The 17,722-nt window shown below is 46.7% G+C and overlaps 1 protein-coding gene across 4 annotated transcripts in view; it reads right to left on the minus strand.

Moving 5' to 3' along the window:
- Positions 1 to 17,722, minus strand: part of Cyth3 (cytohesin 3) — a 91,440-nt gene that overhangs the window by 35,516 nt on the left and 38,202 nt on the right. The window contains exon 1 of one of the 4 annotated variants that reach the window (XM_032886878.1): positions 14,412 to 14,435. The exons of the other annotated variants lie outside the window; for them this stretch is intronic. The gene's annotated coding sequence lies outside the window, so the exon portion shown is untranslated. Of the gene's footprint in view, positions 1 to 14,411; positions 14,436 to 17,722 lie in introns of those variants that run through there. 4 annotated transcript variants of the gene reach the window in all.

Genomic DNA, 17,722 nt, shown 5'->3' on the forward strand with positions numbered 1-17,722 from the left:
CTAACGACTTTCCTGTTGCCATCTGACAGCTTTGGATTTTCTCGGTCAGGGATATGCCAATCCTACCGGACATTAGCAAGGCATGAGCCTAGACCCTGGTCCCACTGATCATTCAATGAGAGAGAGAGAGAGAGAGAGAGACAGAGAGAGAGAGACAGAGAGAGAGAGACAGAGAGAGAGACAGAGAGAGAGACAGAGAGACAGAGACAGAGAGAGACAGAGAGAGAGACAGAGAGAGAGACAGAGAGAGAGAGACAGAGAGAGAGAGACAGAGAGAGAGAGACAGAGAGAGAGAGAGAGAGAGAGCGCCCTGTACAAAGAAACAATACCTTCCCTGCATTCACAACACTGGTGACTCAAACATTAGTAAGCATGGCTCAGACAGATAATCCCAAGCAGAGAGATCTGACAGCAGGAACGGAAGGGCAGCTGGGCACAGGAGGAGCGCCGAGCCTGTGGGTCTCACAAAGAGCCTCTTGACCTGTGCAGGTGATAAGGCCAGTCAACACACTCACATCCAAGTGGGTCACCTGGCCAGTCACATGATGACTGCAGCAGGAAACACAGTGGGGAGTGCCACAGCTGGCCTGGGTGGGCTGAGCCGCAGGACCAGGTAGGAACTGGGTGCCTCAAGGTCACATGTGGATTGCTAGTGCATGGTTACCCTCTTCTTGGGTCCCCTCAACCTCCACTGTTCCTCTTTATTGTCCCAGGACATTTTGCCTGGTCTTCTTGAATTAAGTAAAACAATTGCAGACAAGCAAAGACTGAGGAACTGCCACCTGGGCACTACCGTTGGAGGGAACCCTGAACAAGGACGACTGAGAGACAAGAGCTGAGCCAGGCGGAGAAGAAAGCCAGAGAGGGTAAGCACAGACCTCCTCGGTCCACTCTGAAGGAAAGCCACGGCAGAGAGTAGCTTACAGAACATGGAGCTGGTGAACAGCGACGCAAACAAGCTCCCCCCAAGCTCCCATCAAGTGGGGTCTTGACAAGGTATTATACGGAAGTGTCCAGGCTATGCAGGAAAGGAACTGGGTTTCAAATTCCAAAGCTGGGGGATTAAGATGGGACTGAGGGTGGCTCATTACAGGGCTGGCCTAGGCTCCATCCCCAGCACCACAAAATGAAACAACCAAAGACAAGAAAAGAGACACCACAACCACCATTAGAAATGCAAAACATGGGGTTGGGGATTTAGCTCAGTGGTAGAGTGCAAGCGCAAGGCCCTGAGTTCGGTCCCCAGCTCCGAAAAAAAGAAAAAAGAAAAAAAGAAGAAAAAGAAGAAGAAAAAAAAAGAAATGCAAAACATAAAACATTAAAGCAGAAAAAATAGTGTATTGGTTCCTACTATTGGAGTGAGAAAATAAGACCGCAGTAATTTACAGTTCCTCCTATCATGAAGGGGAATCTGCTTCTCACCAGTGACTGCAGGCTATCTTAAACTTCCTATGACCAAAGGAAGAAGGCAGATGTGACACAGTGCAGAGTCAAGGCCACAGAGCCTCACACTTCACCTCTCATATCCTGGAACCCGAGACCACCATGCTCTGGAGAAGCTAAGGCCCACAACCGTGAGGAAGAAACCACACAGAGGCAGAGCTGCAGACACCCCAGCTGTCACCGTCCCCAAACACCAGAGTGCCACTGTGTGGGTGATCTCCACCCCCACATGACCTGCCAGCTGAATGCAGTGAGATGAGTGAACCCAGGAAATCAGAAGACAAAAAGGCTGTAAAAGACAACGCGCTTCTGCCAGCTTCTAACAACTGCTCTGGAGAACTCGGTCTGCAGTGGTGTGCAACTGGTATTTACACAATGAATATAAAAGGAAAACAAGGCACACTAAAACCCTAACGGTAAAAACTGAACAAAACAAGCTACTTTTCATGAAGAGGCACACGTTTACAACAAGCATAGTCTACAACAGTTAAAAATGAAAGCAAGAAAGTAGGGCAGGGAGATGGCTCAGCAGGCAGGGTTTGTCATATATGCATTAAGGCCTGAGTTCACCTCGGAAACCACATGAGGGTGTGAGAGTGGGAGAACCTGAGGGCTGACAAGCTCAGACGCACTACACCTCAGGCCCACCACACCTCAGGCCCAGGTCCAGGGCTCTGAATTGGCCAGCCCCATCATCTACCCCATCAACGAACTGCTGGAGTGCAGTTCCTACAGAGCAAAACCAGGACTCCCAGAGGAGGTTCCGGTATTGATAGAGCAGCAGAAGCCAGCAAAGAAGTTTGGGAAAAGGGCGTACTGTCTGACATGCTGGAACACACTACAGCTTCCACAAAGAGACTTTGTTTCTTTGTTGAAGGGAGCTTGCAAGGGTGGAGGGCAGGTACTAGGGGAGGGCAAGATGAGAGGAATTGGAGTACACAATGTGAAAGTCACAAAGAACCAATAAAAAGATTTAAAAAAAAATCTAGGGAGGCTGGTGCAGAGGTATAAGGGCATTCACTTTTGCAGGGCACCCAGGATCAGTTGAGAGCACCTAGATGGCAGCTAACAACCATCGTTCCAGTTCCAAAGCAGCCAACACTGTCCTCTGGCCTCCAAAGACACTGCACACATGTGGTGCATCGACACACACAGGCAAAACATAAAGTAAAATAAGCACTTTTTAACATCTCGAGGGCTTGGCGGAAAGGGCAGTGTGGACGAGAACATACTATGCAAGCATAAGAACAAAGTTAGAATTCCCGGCACCCACACAGAAAGCTATACCCCAGAGCTGAGGGAGCAGAGACAGGAAAATCTCAGAGCTCACTGGCCTGGCAGCCTAGCAAAACAGCAGGGCTCGGGTTCAATGAGAAACCTTGTTGCAGGGAAATAAGGTGAAAGTGATATTCATGTATGAGTGCACTGTCATGGTTTGGGTATGATTGGTCCAGGGCGGCACTATTAAGAGGTGTGGCCTTGTTGGAGTAGATGTGTCACTGTGAGCGTGGGCTTGAGACCCTCATCCTAGCTCTGCTTGGAAGTCAATATTCACTAGCAGCCTTCACATGAAGACGTAGAACTCTCAGCTCCTGCACATGCCTGCCTGGATACTGCCAGGCTTCTGCCTTGATGATACTGAACTGAACCTCTGAACCTGTAAGACAGCCCCAATTAAATGATGTCCTTTATATGACATGCATTGGTCATGGTGTCTGTTCACAGCAGTAAAACCCTAAGACATGTATACACCTATACACATACATGTACAACACAAACGCTGTATACACATCTAAAATCCTTTTAACTTTTGGAGGATGCACAATGGATAGATGGATATAGCGTGGGGGCCTAGATTAGATTCTGCACACACGCACGCACGCACGTTCCCTCTGACGGACTGCTGGGAGAGCATCTATAGTTGTCTTTATCTATAGGGCTTCCGCCTGCCTCATACTGTGAAGACAGAGTAATGTTGGTCAGACAGGAAGAACAGGCTCAGGGTCTATGCGGAGCATGAGTAAGACAGGGAGGAAGCCAGCTACATACATGCCTACTGCTGAGAATGTAGATCTTTAAAAGCAGTACTAGACACAGGAGGTAATGGATGTGTTTAATGGCTTGATTTAATCATCCCACAGTGTATATATACAGCAAAACAATACACTGTAGGGGCCTCCAGCTAACACATAAAGGTATATCCTGCCAAGTTCTGTGACCCGAGTTTGAAACCAGAAACCTAAACGGTGTCAGAATAGAGCCAATTCTCACAGCTGTCCTGACATTCACGTGTGTCATGGCACATGTGTGCCATCCATCCCAACATACTGAAGTAATTATTAAAAAATTAAATCAAAGAGCCACATAGCACACTGTCAATACACAGAAGTCTTGTTACCTCTGCCTGAGCGAAACCGGGAAGAAGATTCCACCTAAAAATGCATTCCCGGATAGACAGGCTTGTGTGGGTGACTGGCTCCACCGATGGGAGATGATGGCGAGTGGACCCACCAACGGGAGGCCAGGCCCAGGAGCAGAGCGGAGTCCACCTGGGCTTTTCTACTGGCTGATTCTGAGAGCACAAGGCTGGGAACAGAGGGGTTTCTAGATCAGCATCCACCTATTCACCTACCGAGTTTATTCTCTACATTTCTAGCACTTGTGAGCCCACTGCAGCAATGTGGTCTCCTAATTCAGACTCTGGACCTGTCACCGATAGGTGAGTAAGGAACTGAATGACTCAAGGATGGCCACAGAGGTGAGCTCTCTCTTCTAGCCATCCCACACCACGGTGAGTGCCCCATTATTCCTCATGGCATAGCATCCGTTCCTGCCCAAGGCACTCACAGTGCTTTATCTCTTGGCTTTCATGGAAAGACCATGTTCTCTGACCACAGAATCATAAAGTTAGAATTCAGCAACAAAACAGTCACTAGAAAAACCATTTGTTTAGAAATTAAAAAAAACAATCCTAAAAAGACAGTATGTTAAGTGAAGTTAAGACAAATGCCACATGTTCTGTTTCCTATGTGGAAGCTAGCAATATGGATGCCAAGTAGAAAACAGTCATTACAACAGTCAGAAGGGGAGGGAAAGGGATAGAGTGGGTGGGTAACTAGGAGGAAGGTGGTCCCATGTTCTCTAACACACAGCGTGGCCAGATGCTGGCATCTGCCACGTAAGAGGCTCCAGCAGGAGACACGAGTTTGAGGCCATGCTGGGCTGCATAGTCCCTGAGAGAGGAGGCCTGGAAGAGCAGAGTCTGGGGTGCAGAGCAGTGAGTAGCAATGCTAATTACCTTATCTGATTAGTGTACACTCTATACACAAATTAAGACTGTACACTAATAATATGTACAACTATTATATTAATCAAAAGAAAAAACTAAGGACCCTAACTGCAAATGAGTTACTGGTCAAAGAAAACATAGTAAAAAATTGGTTCTCATAGTAAAAAAAATTTAAAGACCCAAAATGGGGTAAGTGTGTAAAACTGTCACATACATAGCTATAAAAATGTCATGGGCTATAGCTCTAACACTTAGAAAATCACAAGCTAACATGACAATTTTAGAAAACAAACTAAAAATGTAAGCTAGGCACACTCGCTTTTAAAGTAAAAATAAATTACTTAAACCCAAAGAAGAAAATGAAACACTTAATTTTTTTTAAATGTGATCCATTGTAGCCATTTTGGAACAGAGCTTGGCAGTTCTTCAAAGACTCAGTCTGCTTAATGCTGCAGTTCAACTGGGTGTGTATCTCAGAGAAGTAAAGGTAGCTGTCAACATGGAGATCTGCACGTCAGTCTTCAGAGCAGCACTGCTGACAACAGCCAACGGTGGGAACACTCCAAAATCCACCAACAGAAGAGTTGGGGGAGGGGGGCAGAGAGGGACATAGACAGACCCATGCTCACGCACGCACACACACATAGGCACACACACACGGAGGGAGGGAAGGAAGGAGGGAGGGAAAGAGAAGGAGAGGGCGAGAGAGAACGCGCGTGTGCCTGACTAGGTCTGTGCATAGATAGGCATCAGATCCCCTGGAACCGGAGCTGCACAGTCATAACCCACTATGTGGGTGCTGGAAACCAGACCTGGGTCCTCTCTAAGAGAGCAAGTAGTCTTAACTGCTGAACTACGGCTCCAGCCCTCAAGACCACATTTTAATAGGGAAGGCTGAGAATAGGCCAAGAACAGAGAAAACCGACTCGTGGTGATAGAAATCTGAGCAGCGGTTAGTCTGAGGGTGAAGGTGCTGCCTGAGAAAGGGCATGGCAGAGCCTCTGAGGTGGTGTCAAGTGTCTCCTCTGATGTGGGTGGTCACTACCCAGTGCATGTACCCAGCAGATGCGGGCAGCAGACAGCTTGAGCTCTAGGGAACGCTTAGCATCTGAGCACTCTGTTAGTCAGATTCCTGTCACCGTGACAAACATCCACGACAATCAGCTACAAGGGAAAACATTCATTCTGGCTTGGAGTTGCTGAGGTTTTAGTCCATAGTTGTTTGGCCCTGTTCCTTCTGGGTTGGGGGCAAGAGATAAATGGTCAAAAAAGAAACCACTTCATGGCCAGGATTGGACAAGTGAATGGAATTAAAAAAATAAAAATAAAAAACCCAAGAATCCAAAAATCCCCTTCAAGAGCACACTTTTGATGAACTCTTAGATTTTTTTACTTCCTCATTCTAGGCCCCATCTCTTCAAGGTCCACCAACTCTCGAGAGTGCCAAACTGGGAACAAAGCCTTTACCATACAAAACTTCGGCAAGTATTTGAAATCCAAACTATAGCACGGTAGCCCAGACTTTAGCACGCACTTTATTACCCTGAAAGGAGATGGAGATCTAGGGGCTGGGGAATAGTTTAATGGGTTAGAATGCTTGCTCTGCAAACACGAGGAACTGAGTTCAAATTCCTAGCAGCCATGTTAGAATGCAGGCACTGGCTACACAAGCCTGAGACTCCGGGATCAGAGGACTAGAGACAGGTGATACGAGGAACCCCCTGACCAAACCAGTCAGTTTTCTGGTTCCGCTCTGGTCCGCACACATGGGCAATTGTCTCCCTCCCCCATGCACACACCTTAAAATTTTTGAAGACTACACCAGAATACTTGACTCCTTTCAGCTCTTGACAAGAAAAAAAAAGGTGTTTCCTAAAAAATCAAAGCCCAAGACAGTGTCTGGAAATAGACAGTAAGAACCAGCGTTCACCAGTGACTCCGGCAACCAAGAACACTGACTTTGAACACAGCCCATTTTTTTTCTTCCAGAGTTATTACATTTCACAGTAAATAAAATTGTTTAAAAATTAGCACATTGTATAGATAGATTTAAAACAGCAAAAACTGAGAATCAGAGCAGTCAGTAGGTTTTTTAAATGGCAGCCTTGTCTTTATACAATGTTGCATATTTTTTAAAAAGCTGGCATTGCAATGTCCTCAAATTAGCCTTTTGGACTCCATGTAAACATCCCCTTGACAACTAGCATGCCAGCCCACAACTGCTGCTCTTCCTGTCCGATGATGCAGTCAGCTCCTGCCAAGGAACAGAAGGACCACTGTAGTCCTGTGACTGAGACAGTGGTCGAGGGCAGTTTACTCCCGGGCTCCATCCAACAAAACCAAACACAAGAACCAAAGACGCAGCCAACTCTCTAAAGCATGCAACAAAAATGTCCCCTCAGAGTCCGGTTCTAACCGATTTCCACAGCAGTTCTCACCATGCGGCCTGTAAGCCTCTGCTGGAACCACTCAGAAGCACACATCTGGGGCTGAGAGACACGGAACTCAGTAATAACTGCTGACTTCACAAGTACGATGGCTAGAGTCTGCGTTCCCAACACTACATACAAGGCCAGGTACAGCCGTGTGAATCTGTAATCCCATGACGGGAGAGGCAGACAGGAGGATCCCTGGGAAATTGCTAGGCAGCGAGCCTGGCCAACTGAGTGAACTCCAGGCTCAGGCAAAGACCTATCCCCAAAATAGGGAAAGACACTTGACACTAACCTGTGGTCTCCATGCATCCTTCCCCTCCCCCTTGAACACATACACCTGCACATACACATTCACATGCACACACGAAAGTGCATGTTTGAAACACAGTTCCCAGGCCTTTCACATCAGAACCTCTAGACAAGATTTCAAAGATTCTGAATTTTAAAGGGATTGTGGAATGATTCTATTAAGCACAGAAACTTGAGAGTCACTGGGAAATGGGGAAATCCAAACGCTTGGACTTGGTGCACTAAGAATGGAGGCAGTGTTGTGGTTCGGGTCTGGACCAGTTCCTTTTGTGGGCTCCTGGTTGAGATCCTGGTTTCCCATGCAGCACTGTTCATAGCTTTCGAAGGGGATTAGATCATGGAGACTCGGGTCTCATCCACAGGCCTTCCTGTGAAGGGTGGGACCTGACTGGAGTAAGGAGGCCACTGGAGGGTTCCCCAAAAGGGGCCCAGCCTCTTTCTCACCCTCTGCTTCCTGCCGCCATGAGGTGAACAGCTTTCGTCCTCTACATCCTTCTGCCCCTGCATCTGCCCCATCACAGGTCTAAGCCTGAACTGAAACTTCTAGAATGTCATGGACTGAAACCTCTAAAACTGAGAGCCAGAAAAAAAGATGTTCTTCCTTCGCGCTGTTTGTCTCAGGTACTTTGTAATAGTAACATAAAACAGGCGGCAATCGCCAGGAAACTGTAGGCCGCGTGTGTGATGCACACTTACAGCCAAGCACTTGAGAGGCAGAGACGAGGCCGTCCTGAGCTTCATGAGGCTGCCTTAGTCAGTGTTGCATTGCTGGGAGGAGTCAGCATGACCAAGGCAACTCTTCCCAAAAACCAAACCAACCCAAACCAAACCAACCCAACCCAACCCAACCCAACCCAACCCAACCCAACCCAAACCAAACCAAACCAAACCAAACCAAACCAAAGAGCATATAATTGGGGCTGGCTTAGAGTTTCTGAGATTTAGTCCATTATTGTCATGGCAGGACGCACAGTAGCTGCAGGCAGACACAGTGCTGGACCAGCAGCTGGGAGTGCTACACCCAGATCCCCAGGGCACAGCAAGAGACAGACACTGGGCCTGACTTGAGCTTGTGAATCCTCAAAGCTCACCTCAGTGGCACACTTCCTCCAACAAGGCCTAATCCTTCTCAAGTAGTGCCACTCCCCGGTGACTAAGCCTTCAAACGCATGAGCCATGGTGGCCATTCCTACTCAAGCCACCGCAGAGACTTTGGCTCAAGGAAACCAAATAGGGGAAGACTGAGTCTTGAAGAAGTGCTGTCTCAAATCTTACATCCACCACCGACTAGCTGGACCACCTGAGGTACTGACTAAACTTCATGTGACTCAATTCTCACCTGTGAAAAACAATACCACTACTTTTAAAAGGTAGTCACATCTCTTCTTGATCTTGAAATTTTAAAATAAGTACTGTATTTTTAACAAAAACAAGAAATAATTTAAAAGTTTGAAGAATACTTGAAAAATTAACAATGGACAATGAGACTTTCTACCCTCAAAAACAGTCGAGGAAATAATTTTTATATTAAACCTGATAGGGTGATTCTTTCCACATCCAGAAGTTGAGATTGTGGAGGAAAAAGAAAGCTTCACAAATACATGAATAGGAGCTGTGTGGCGACACTGGATGACAGTGTGCCAGCCTCTCACAAAGCTAAACACAGGCAAGCAATCCAAGCCGCTGCTGCATTCCTAGAGACTTACCCAGCGAGCCTGCCCACGAGTATTTATAGCAGCCATTTCATTACTGCCCAAATCTAGAAGCCACTGTGAAGCCCTTCGATAGGTAAACAGAGGAACTGATACATTCCTACTGTGGACAGTATGCAGAAATAAAGTATAAAGCTGTTAGTGAGGTGCTCATCGCCATGATAAATACTTAAGAGACAGTCTAAGGATGAGACTTCTTCCCAGAAAAGGGGGATTATCCAACCTCCTCACCTCAGCCTCCAGGTCATGCTCAGATCTCACCCACCTGGGTGCTGTCCCTTCCTAGTTGGCAACGCCTTCTCCTGAGCACGCACTCCGCTTCCCTCCCCTTCAGGTTTGAGCCTGACCTGCCCCATCCCACTAGTAAATTAAAGACCCACAACCACTGCCCAGATGACATCACTCTGGAGCAGCCACCATTAGCAAGTGATCTAGAAGCAAGAGCTTGACTGGAGACTCAGTGCTCCAGGGTCAAGCCCAGGGTTTCAAGTCCTGGCTCTTCACTGGCTAAGCTGTGTGAGACTAGATACTTGTGTTCCTCTTTATTCATTTAAGAACAGTTTGCTTGCTTGTTTGCTGGCTTGCTTGCTTGTTTCCAAGACAGGGTTTCTCTGTGTGGCCCTTGCTGTCCTGGAACTCATTTTGTAGACCAGGCAGGCCTTGAACTCACGGAGATCTGCCTCCCTAGTGATGGGATTACACAAAACTCTATGTACCAGTGCAGCCAGGTACTGTAATGTGCCTGCAATTGCAGCACTTCAATGGAAGAGGCAGGAGGAGTCCAAGTATTTGAGACCACACAGAGACACATACTGAGACCATCTTTTTAAGACAGCAAAATCAACCATTATAACCATTTGAGGGGGTGGAGGAAACGGGTGAACAGGCCTGTATCCAGGGACTGAACCCAGGACCTGACTGATTCACACAAGTGAAGCACTTTCCTGATTGAGCTACATCCCCAGATCCTTCATGGCCACTTTTAAATAATTTTATTTATTTTTATTTTGTGTACATTGGTGTTTTGCCTGCATGCATATCTCTGTGAAGTATCAGACCCCCAGGAGCTTGTGAGTACTGGGAACTGAACCGGAGTCCTCTGTAAGCAGCCACTTTGTAAGTGCTCCCGACCACCCAGCCATATCCCTCATAACCCTTCATAACCATTTTTAAGAGTGCAGCTCCGGGGCTGGCAAGATGGCTCAACAAATAAAGACACATGGTAAAGGTGCTTGCCACCAAGCTAGTTCCAACTCGGGAATCCACATGGTGGAAGATGAGAACTGACTCCCTCAAACTGTTGTCTGACTTCCACGAATTCTGTGACATGTGTGAATGCACAGCACACACATGTACATAGATAGATAGATAGACAGACAGACAGATACAGACAGACAGGTAGGTTCTGTAGTATCTCATCTTGCAGACATATGTCCACATTAAATACTAAGTTAACCCCACTGTTCTTCACCCTTGAGAGTCACCGTCTAATCATCTGTCAGTAAGAATCTACCACTTGTAGACACTTCATGTAGGGGCTTCTGGGAGAGGTTTACTACACTCAGCCCAACAGCACCCTCAGGGTTTATCTAGGTTCTGGTATGTGATTTCCCTCTTTTGGAAAAAAAAAAAAATAAGTGTCTCACTTTGTATGCCGAGGCTAGTCATAAATTCAAGGTGATCCTGCTGTCTCAACTTGCCCACAGTCCTGGAATTCCAGCACGTACAAGTCTATAAAAAAGAAAGCTCTTCCTTCTGATGGCCGAGTAACCGTCCATAGTAAGGACCTACCACAAGTTGTTTATTCATTGTCAAAAGAAAACTTTGTTAGATTTATTTTATTCTATATGTATTTTGCCTGCATGTATGTATGCACACCACATGTGTGTGCTGCCTGCAGAGATCAAGAGGGCACTGGATCCCCTGGGACTGGAGTTACAGAGAGTTTTGAGCTAGGAATCAAACATGAGTCCTCTGCAAAATGAACACGTGTTCTCAGGACTGCACCATCTCTCCAGCGCACGGCCCCACTTCTTACTACGATCAAGGGCCCTGTGGCCGTCTATGTTTGCTTTGTCAAGGATTGTCCACACTGCTCTCCATAACAGTAATGCCTTTTACATTTTCTCACACACACACACACACACACACACACACACACACACACACACACACACACACACACAGGAGACCCAGTTTCCCCATTCCTCCATCTTTAATAGCAAATGTGGGGAAACTGCTTTGCCATAGCAATGGGAATGCTGTATCAGTACCATTGGTAGCATCATGCTAAATTATTGTTTAGCTATGTCTACAAGAACACACAGTAGGAGCTCAGAAAGTATGTCTTGGATTGGATGCTAGCAGTACAGCCTTGTGGCATATTTAAGTAACGGAGAGAACTTTCAGAACACTTACAACATAGGTTTTTCCTTTCCAAAAATTTGCTCAAGGGATTGGAGGCATTTGCTTACTAATGTCTTACAATAGAAAGAGCTGTTTCGTGGGGCTAGAGAGGTGGCCCAGGAGTTATCAGCACATGCCGCCCTTTCAGAGGATCTGAGGTCATTCCCAGTGTCCATGTTGGTCCACCTGCAGCTCCAGCCCCAGGTAATCTGATGCCCCCTTCTGAGCTCTGTGGTCATATACACATACATACACATACATATACACAGACCCAATCACATATACACATAGTTAAAACATAATAAAAATAAATAAAAACAGTTGTTTCAATATTATTTTATGGTTCTAGTGAATTCCTGAAAATTGGCCCCAGTACTGACCGCTGTATCAGATTATCTACAAAACAAAATTTGGGGAGGAAAAAAAAATCCCATTAATAATGTGTCAGTACTATTTTAACTATTTTTGTGTCAAATAATTTTACAGTTGGGATGCCTTTAATGACACAGAGCCCAGCATTTTAAGATCTACAACACAATGAGGCTATGATCCTGGCTTGTGAAATACAACCTCAGTCTTGGCAAAGCACCCCTCTTCCTTTTCCTCCAGGTCTTTAAATAACCAGTGAAAGTAAGTCTTAATCCTCTTGGCCCACAATCCCCAGGGCCCTGAGAACCAACGGTCTAGGCAGGTGCAGTTTCTCCATGTGACTCCCACTGTCGCTGTGAGCTCTCTAGTCCCTAAGAACAACATCCCATCAGTGCTAGATTGCTCATCTAATGCATGAGAATACCCCAAAACAGGATGAATCTGCATCCCAGAGCTGGCAAAGCAAGAGCCTGTCACTCCAGGGATGCTCTCCTGGACCACCTGACAGAATTCCACCCCATACGATTCCAAGATCCAAAATTAAGTGTCCATCTGGGCAAGGGCACTCTTCTTATGGTCTTGGAGGAAGGCTATGGATGTAGCAGGGAAGGACAGGGAATGAGATAGTCACCTAATGTCTTAGAGCCTGGCTTTGATGGGCCCACCAGGCCATGATGATAAGTATATTAATAACTGAAACTGTGAAATGGCCCCACAGATGAACTAATAAACAGATAAGGGATGGATAAACAGACTGATACACGATAAAGCACACTAGGCAAAAGGCTAATTCTAGATTCGAGACAGTAGTTGCATTTGTTTCTAACAGGTCTCAGGCAGTCCAGACTGACATTGAACTTAATATAAATCCAAGGATGATGAGTTTAAACTTCTGATCCCGTTTTCATCTTCTGAGTACGGGGATTACACACAAGCACCACCACACCTAGTTTATTCAATGCTATGAACCGAGCCCAGGGCTTCATTCAACTAGGCAAGCCACTGTAACAACTAAGCCACATCCCAAGCCCTCAGCCTAGTCACTGCGAAATTTTTCAACTTTTGGGTATGAAAGTTTTCATAATAAAACACAGAAAAACATTTAGATAAGTTCCAAGCTAGCCACCAGGGCTATATAGAGACCCTGTCTCAAAAATGGGGGAGGGGAGAGAAAAAGAAAAGAAAAAGAAAGAAATGAAGGCTCTCTAAGAGCCACTATGTTTTTCTCTTCTACCCTGAAGGACACACAGAATTGCCAGGATTTCTCAGAGCAATGCAGAATCTGCACTGTGACACAAGCAGACTTAAGACACAGCTTGCCAGGGCTGGAGAGATGGCTTAGCGGTTAAGAGCACTGACTGCTCTTCTAGAGGTCCTGAGTTCAATTCCCAGCAACCACATGGTGGCTCACAACCATCTGTAATGGAATCTGATGCCCTCTTCTGGTGGGTCTGAGGACAGAGACAGTGTACTCACATACATGAAATAAATAATAAATAAATCTTAAAAAAAAAAAAAAAAAAGACACAGGTTCCACCAGTGAAGCAGCCCTGCAGAAGGCTGAGCCTCTTTCCCACTGCACTCACAGGGTCAGGGTAGAGACGATGGTGTCCTCATTTCAATCAGCCTCAGACAGAAGACTAAAGTTCTTTTCGTGAGAAACAAATTTTCAACCAAAAGCACCTAACACGAGGTGGAGTCATTTTACATGTGCAGAGAACAGACTGGGAGGGAAGGTCTCCTGTAGTTTTGTATGTAGGTGCTGGGGCAGGGGTGGAGCATGGCCAAGGGGCAACATCAGCTGTCTTCATCCGCACTCCCCACCTTACTTTTGGACACAGAGTTACTCAGTGGGCCTGGATCTCAAATGTTCGGCTAGACTTGCTGACCAGCAAGCCCTCAGGGATTCGTCTGTCTCCAACCCCAAGCTCATTATCCCGTATGCAAAATGTAGTGCCACACACAGATTGTACACGATGTTGATAAGCATGTGCGGCAAGCACTTTACCAGCCGAGCCATCCCTAGCCAGTACCTTTGAGCACATTATCTGTGCCTCTCCACACATGCAGGAGTGCTGCAGACAGCATGCAATTTCCACTGGGAGCACCCAAGAATGGCCCAGTGAATCTGAAGGTTCCCGATGGTCGTTCCCTTCAGTTCAAGGAGCCAGAAGGAGGAGACACTCCACAGCTGAAGGACACCCGGCAACCCACAGAGCTGTGGAGAGCCTCGCCAGCACAGACAGACTGCAAGCTGGAAGCACATCTTTTATGGCTGGCTAAAGAAACTTCTCAAATTTGAAACAAACTCCCCCACAAACCTATAAATTCAAGAAGTTTATCCAAACAGGATAAACCCAGAGATCTATGCCAAAACACATCATAAATACACCCTTAAAAGAGAGGGAAAAAGATAAAAGTTTCCAGGCAGAGAGAAGAATGCCTTACCTAGAGGAGACAGACATCCACTCAACAGTGTGTTCTCGCTGAAGCCTTCCCGGCCTGAGGAAATAGCACAACATTTTTCAAATGAAGAAAGAGAGAGCTGCCAACTCTGAACTGTGCAGCTGACAAAATTATCCTTTGGGAACTAAGGGGAAACTGAAACATTCTTAGACAAAAGAAAAGCAAGTCGCATTTGCCAGGGACAGAGCTCCCCTGGAAGGCCACTGGCCACAGGGCAGGAAGGAGTCTGAGAGAGCAGGTGGGTGCCTACCTGTGATGACATTCCACCCGAGCTTGTCTTGAGAATGGCGCACCTTTAGTCTCGGCACTCTGCAGAGCAGAGGCAGGAGACAGTGTGAGTTCCAGGCCAGCCTGGCACACAGAGTGAGTCCTGGACCTTGACGTATTTTATCTTGCATGTATGGGAGGGTGTGCATGTATTACCATGTGAAAGGACAACCTGTAGGACACAGTTCTCTCTACCACACAGAGTGCAGAGATCACACTCAGGTCGTTAGATGGCACGAAAGGTACCTCTGGCAGGCCAGTGAGACAGCTCGGAAACAAAAGCAGGCCACCAAACCCGAGAACCTGAATCCCACTCCCAGTACATGGTAGAAGATGACAAATGACTCCTCAAGCTGTCCTCTGACCTCCATTTGCCATGGGACAAGCATATGCATGCACACACGCGCGCGCGCGCACACACACACACACACACACACACACACACAATTTCACTATTTAAGGGTCAAAAAAAATCAGGCACTTCTCTTTGGACAGTACTATACACTTTATACACTGTCGGAAAGACTTGCTGACAGCCTGGCTGGACAGACCCCTCTGCCTGACCATGCGGAAAGCAGAACTAAGGACGCAGTTCTGCAGCACAGTGCTAAAGGTACAAGCTAGTGTCTTACTGTGGGCAAGAGAAAGGCACTAGCAGAAAGGGACGAACTGGAAAACTTTATGCACAGAGGGACTGGAGAATTCTGGGCCCTTCTAAACTGCAAAAGCTAATGCAAACAGCTCTAACAGAGCCCTACAAACCCTGCATGAGGAGACCCATAGTGAAGAAAGAAACAGAAGCCTGAAACAGGACAGCACAGCTGCATGGACTGGAAAACTCAGAGTGAAGATGGCAGTTCTCTTGGTCCACAGGTATAACATTACTCCAACCAAAACTCCAGCAAATCATCTCTTTGTAGAGCCAGGTGTAATAGTGCACAACCGTAGTCTCAGCGCTCGGGAGGCCGAGGCAGGAGGCCAGTCCACCTGGCCTACACAAGGCAGCAAAGGAAGATCAAACCAACTCTACACACCTTATCATACTGATTTCCTGATTTGGGTATTGTATTGTGGTTGCATAAGGGTGTGCTATTGTGTTAGTTATGTAAGAGGCAACAATGCTCACAAGTGGGCCGAGGTTATTGATACCTCTGTAGAGAATCTTTGTTAACTTTCTACAAACCTACAATTACTCCCACATAAAGTTCAGCCAACCAATGAAATGAATCCTTTACATTGCCTAACTGGAAAACAGGTGTTTTCTACATCCTGGTGACCTGGCCCTCCCTGGTCTCTAGAGCCACAGATCCTAGAGCACCTGTGGTGTGAACACCACGGGAAGCCAGCAGAGGAGACAAGAAGCACATGAGGCTCAAAGGGAAATAACCAAGATCACCCTGCTCATCAGAGCCTCTGACTAGGAGGTGACTGGCATGATCATGAAACACCAGCCAGAATTTCCAAGGCAGAAACACCAAGGTCCATCTCTGAATGGATACCAGAACTTGTTAATTAAATACGTGATTTCAGTAAGACATGTTGGTAACACACACTGCTGTCTCCGTTTCAAGGCATGGACCCAGCTTTCTGCATTTAAGCCTGTCACAGGGATGATACTGAACTAGAAGAGTCATTGACATCTTTAAATTATCAGAAGGAGGAGGAGGAGGATGAGAAAGAGGAAGAGGAGGAAGAAGAGGAGGAGAAAGAGGAAGAAGAGAGGAGGAGGAGAAAGAAGAAGAGGAGGAGGGGGAGGAAGAGGAAGAGGAAGAAGAGGAGGAGAAAGAGGAGAAGAAGGAGGAGGAGAAGGAGAAGAAACACATACACATTCTAAAACTTTAGGTGACAGTTCATTTTTGTTTGACAAACATGACAAAGGAACATTTTAAAAACTAGTTCTAAAGAGCACTGTTGTTTAAGCAGGTGTAGGAGTTCATGACTATAATCCTAGAACTTGGGAAGCTGAGTATGAGGCTAGTATGTGCTACACAGCAAAACAATGAAAGAAGAATGAAGAGGAGGAGGAGGAAAAGGATAAAAATATGGAAGGTGCTAGAGAGATGGCTCAGAAGTCAAGAGCGCTTCTGCTTTCCAGAGGACTTGAGTTTGGTTCCTAACACCCATGCTCAGTGGCTCACAACAACCCGTGACCCAAGCTCCAGGCCTACCAGCATCTAGAACCACCGAGGGGCGAGCCTGTCTGAAGCCCTGTGACACCAGCATAGACTGGGCAGCCTCTTGGTGGTCTATGCAGGTGGTCTTCATCACGGTAAGTGATGTATTAATTTGGAGAAGACAATTCATTCCTCCGCAGGGGACCCTGGGCCAGGCAGCACTGCAGTAGTGAGATGGTGGGGTGAAGCCGAGCACCTGCATGCATGCAGTCCTCTCTGCTCCTGTGGGCACCCCATGACCAGCTGCTTCAAGCTCCGGATGCCCTGGCCTCCCCATCATGATGAACCAACCTGAAACTATGAGCCGAAGTGGGTCCTTTCTCCCTCAAGTTGCTTTTGTCTGACTATTTCATCACAACAAATGGAAAAGTAACTAAGGCATACACTTTTAAAAATAACTTTGTGCAAAGAAATGCTTGCACAAGCATTTAGCCAAGCACCAAGGCACATGCTTACTAACCCAGCACTTGAGAAGCAGAGGCAGGAGGGTTACAAGTTTAAAGCCAATGTCAGCTCCATAATGAGATCCAGTTTCAAATTTTTAAAAATCAAATTAAAATCCAAACCACAACAAATATATGGTAATTAAAAATAAAAATCTTCCAGGTGGTGGTGGTGCACACCTTTAATCCCAGCACTCGTGAGGCAGAGACAGGAGGATCTCTGAGTTTGAGGCCAGCCTGGTCTACAGAGCAAGTTCCAGGACAGCCAGGGCTACACAGAGAAACCCTGACTTGAAACCTCTCCCCACCAAAAAAGCACAGACCAGGTGGTCTTGGCTGTGATTCGAAGCACTACACAGCACGGGCTGTGGTGACAGCCTGTGAGCCAACACTGAGGTAGAAGCCAGGG

The sequence above is a fragment of the Rattus rattus genome, chromosome 16, assembly GCF_011064425.1.
Source record: "Rattus rattus isolate New Zealand chromosome 16, Rrattus_CSIRO_v1, whole genome shotgun sequence".
Classification (NCBI taxonomy): Eukaryota; Metazoa; Chordata; class Mammalia; order Rodentia; family Muridae; genus Rattus; species Rattus rattus.